Consider the following 4,886-nt stretch of genomic DNA (forward strand, 5'->3'; position numbering starts at 1 on the left):
CGTTCCACAGAACAGAAACTAAAATAGCCTGTTATACAATTAGTCACAAATACAGTCCTCAAGTATTTTGCACATACACATGAGTTGTCTAAACCATGTCTTCTTTGTAGCAGCTAGGCCCTGCCACCACTGTGCTTGGCTGAGTTCACAAATCTGTTGTAACCTGTAGCTTCCCTGTCACTTCTCTGTCTCTCCTCTCCTGCTAAGCTTTGTTTCCTAGCAGTAATTGAAACCTTCTGCCACTGCCATAGCTGCTGCTGCTGCTGCTGCTGTTAGAACCGCCACAGCCACCTTGGTTTCGTGGTTTGGCAAAGTATTGACCTCCACCACCATAGGGGCCAGAGCTTCTGCCTCCAAAATTTCCTCCTTTCATGGGTCCAAAGTTTGAGGATTTATTGTTGTAATTGCCAAAGTCGTTATAGCTTCCGCCACCTCCAAAGTTGCTACCATCATTACCAAATCCGTGATAGCCATCCCCACTGCCATCATATCCACCACCACCTTGACTGCCACTGAAGCCACCTCGACAACTGATGTTCCCTCCACAACCAAAGTTGTCATTCCCACCAAAACCACCTCCATGACAACCACCAAAGTTTCCAGAACCACTTCGTCCTCTTTGGCTGGATGAAGCACTAACCATCTCTTGCTTAGATAGGGCTTTCCTTACTTCACAGTTGTGATATTTTTCACAGTATATTTTTTTATGACAATCTTGTCTATAGAGTCATGGTCATCAAATGTCACAAAAGCAAAACCTCTCTTTTTGCCACTACCTCGGTCAGTCACAATCTCAATCACTTCAATTTTCTCATACTGTTCAAAATAATCTTTTTTTTTTAAGATTTTATTTATTTACTCATGAGAGACACACACAGAGAGAGGCAGAGACACAGGCAGAAGGAGAAGCAGGCTCCATGCAGAGAGCCCAATGTGGGACTCGATCCAGGGTCTCCAGGATCACGCCCTGGGCTGAAGGCAGGCACTAAACTGCTGAGCCACCTGGGTTGCCCTCAAAATAATCTTTTTTTTTTTTTTTTTTTTTTAAGAATTTACTTATTCATGAGAAACACAGAGAGAGAGGCAGAGACACAGGCAGAAGGAGAAGCAAGCTCCATGCAGGGAGCCTGATGTGGGACTCGATCCCAGGTCTCCAGGATCACGCCCTGGGCCGAAAGCAGAGGCTCAACTGCTGAGCCACCCAAGTGTCCCTCAAAATAATCTCTTAAATGATGTTCTTCAGTGCCTTCTATAATGCCACCAACAAAAATCTTTTTCACAGTTAAGTGGGCACCAGGTCTTTAAGAATCTTCTCTTGAGACAGCCCTCTTTGGTTCCACAACTCTTCCATCCACCTTGTGTGGCCTTGTATTCATGGCTGCATCCACCTCTTCCACGGTGGCATACGTGACAAACCCCAAGCCTCTAGAGTGCTTGGTGTTTGGATCTCTCATTGCCACCCAGTCCATAAGCGTTCCCCATTGCTCAAAATGGCTCCTCAGGCTCTCATTGGTTGTTTCAAAGCTCAAACCTCTGATGAAGAGCTTCCACAGCTGCTCAGGCTCTTTGGGAGACTCTGACTTAGACATGACGACGCTGGGAGGGGAGACTTTACCGATGCTTATTCGGTGGCATCCAGGGGCAGAAAGAAAGATGAACAATTTTAAAGTTGAATAAACACACATAGGTAATTTTTTTTTAAAAAGATTTTATTTATTCATGAGAGACAGAGAGAGAGAGAGAGAGAGGCAGAGACACAGGCAGAGGAAGAAGCAGGCTCCATGCAGGAAGCCTGATGCAGGACTCGATCCCGGGTCTCCAGGATCATGCCCTAGGCTGAAGGCAGCGCTAAACCACTGAGCCACCAGGGCTGCCCATGGGTAATTATTAATGTGATAGTGGCAGAAATGAAAAGGACAAAGGAGAACATAATTTAGAATTGGGGCACCAGGGAATACCTCTGAGAGGAAGTAACATTTAAGATGATGCCCAAAGGCCAATAGGACTGAAGAGGAACAGAGATGAGCAAAGACTCTGAGTAAGAAGATGCTGGGAAAGACCAGTGTGAATAGAACACCATTATAAATGAGCACAGCCTAGAGCCTGCAGATGGTGTTAGAGGACTAAGAGGGATGCAAGGCCTTGCTAGCCACAAGGGGGAGTCTGGAGTTTATTCCAGGAGTAATAGGGAGCCGTTAAAGATTTTGAGCAGAGGATTGACAAGATCCAATTTGTGTTTTCGATTTTTAAAGATAAGGGGCACCTGGGTGGCTCTGTCTGTTAAGCAGTCAACTCTTTGTTTCAGCTCAAGTCTTGATCTCAGTGTCCTCAGATGAGCCTCCCTCTAACTCGGAGCTTAGTGGGGAGCCTGCTAGAAAACACTCTCTTCCTCTCCTGCTGCCCCTTCCTCTGCTCTATGTGCTCTCTCTCTCTCTCTCTCTCTCTCTCAAATAAATAAATACATAAATGAATCCTTAAATTTTTAAAGATCCGAGGTGCCTGGCTGGCTTAGTTGAAAGAGCATATGACTCTTGATCTCAGGGTCATGAATTCAAGCCCCACATTGGCTGTAAAGATTACTTAAGTAAACTTTTAAAATAAAAAATAAATTTTAAAAGAGCACTGTGAACGAGTGCACGATGGGAGATTTCATTTCAGCGAAGTTCAATAACTGATCTAGGGTAATGAAAGTCAGAAAAGCAGGTCCTTATGGGGAGAGTGGCAGGGCTGACTATGAGAGCATAAAGAAAATTCTGGGGTCACAGCTACACAGGTGTATTCATTTACCAAAACTCATCAGAATGTTAATATCTGTGCATTTTACTGCATGTACATTTTACCTTGATTAAAAAAAAAAAAAAAAAAAAAGATCATTCTGGCTGCAGTTTCTTAAACGAAGCAGTTTTGTCAAGAGCGAGTCTGTTTCCTGGCCCCGGTTCTTGAGCTCGGAAAAGAAAGAATTCGAAGACAAACTCTTAAGCAAGCTAGTGTTTGTACAGCAGTTATGTGAAGGTATCCTCCGGAGAAAGAAGAGTGGGCAGGTCAGGGGAGGGTGAGGGAGGAGCTACACCAAGGGGATCAGGCCTGTCTTTCCTTTTTTCCCCCTCTTTTTAAAGCAATCTCTATGCCAAACCTGAGCTCAACCTCACAACCCCCAAAACCAAGAGTCTCAGGCTCTACTGACTCAGCCAGCCAGGAATGCTCCTTTTTATGTTTAAATAGGTTAAGGGTCATAGCCAGGACAGTTCCTGACCAAGGTTGCAACCAATGATCTGACTCCTCCTATCGGTTGGGAGGGGCAGTTCGGGGCCCTACAGGATCCTCGTCCCAACTGGGACCTTACCACCGCTTTCCCTTCCTACCATGCTGGGGGGGGATCGGGGGTGTCAAAACCACAATGTAAACATATTATAAGGAAGCAATATATTACTTTAGGGCAGTGGCCATAGGGAAGAGGGCAGGCATGTCCCCTAGGGTCTGCCCCAGCTGCTTGGAACTTGGTTTCTGCCCTTTTATCAGAGGGATAGCGCTTGTTCCCTGCTTGTATCTAATTACCTACTCTGTCACTGTCAGGGTTCAAACTACATAAAATTGAGGTTATAGAAATTGTTTTTAAACCAAGGCCCAGAAAGATTAATAACTTAGAGTCTCCCAGGCCTCAAAGTACCATTTAGTTCATTTAAGACTACTATGCTCTAGGGGGATCCTTGGGTGGCTCAGCGGTTTGGCGACTGCCTTTGGCCCAGGGCGCGATCCTGGAGTCCCGGGAACGAGTCCCACGTCGGGATCCCGGCATGGAGCCTGCTTCTCCCTCCTCCTGTGTCTCTGCCTCTCTCTTTCTCTCTGTGTCTATCATAAATAAAAATAAATAAATAAATCTTAAAAAAAATAATACTACTGTGCTCTAGAAGCAAAAAGGAAGAGGGTAAAGTCAACTACTAAATATGAAGAAATGCTTTCTACATAGTTCCTAAATATTGATTATACTCTAATATCATATCTACTCCTAAATTTTATTGCCGACTAAAGCATATGTTTTGACTTCTAAACAGAATATTTTAACTTAAATTCAGTGAGTGTCCAAGAGCTGGGCTTCCCAGCTCTCTAAAAGTGGGGCTTCACACCGTATTGGGATCAGCTGAGCAGCTTTAAAAATATTAACACCTGGACCCCTCCCCAGAGATTCCAATGTAAACTAGTCTGGGGGACGACCTCGGCATTCAGATTTTTAACCACTCCAAGGCTGAAAGGTTGCCAAAGTTGGAAATCCCTGCCTACCCAGTTCCACCTGGATTCCATTCCTCTATCTTTAAAATGACTCCCATCAAAGATTGCCTGAGCGTTTTTGCATAATAAGGGCCCTGGAAACTGCCATTGACTTCTTTTGGATTATGTAAAGATAACTTTAAGACCTTACATTAAGATTTAGATTTTGGTATTTTCTCAATCCCCAAGTCTCAAACGGTTTTATTGCGGACCTGAAATCGGCTCTCCAGCGCCCCACCCCCATTTTTGGAGCTCTGAGGCCATGATTACATCTACCCTTCTGGATATCTTCTTGTGGTTCATTCAGTGCCCCATTCCCCTTGGCAAAGCAGAGTTTGCTTTTGAGTGTGTTTTCTGACCCTCTTCCAGCTTGCTGGGTTAAAATTTTTTGTCTCCTAAAAATGAGTGGGAAATATCAGAAAGGGAGACGGAACATGAGAGACTCCTAACTCTGGGAAACGAACTAGGGATGGTGGAGGGGGAGGTGGGCGGGTGGTGGGGGTCACTGGGTGAGGGGCACTGAGGGGGGCACTTGATGGAATGAGCACTGGGTGTTATTCTATATGTTGGCAAATTGAACACCAATAAAAAATAAATTTATAAAAAAATTTTAAAAATTA

At 44.7% G+C, this 4,886-nt stretch overlaps 1 pseudogene; it reads right to left on the bottom strand.

Annotated features, from left to right (window-relative positions):
* Positions 1-1,619, bottom strand: LOC140631504 (heterogeneous nuclear ribonucleoprotein A1-like; annotated as a pseudogene).
* Positions 1,620-4,886: the final 3,267 nt, after the last annotated feature.

This window comes from Canis lupus, chromosome 4 (assembly GCF_048164855.1).
Source record: "Canis lupus baileyi chromosome 4, mCanLup2.hap1, whole genome shotgun sequence".
In the NCBI taxonomy this organism is placed as follows: domain Eukaryota; kingdom Metazoa; phylum Chordata; class Mammalia; order Carnivora; family Canidae; genus Canis; species Canis lupus.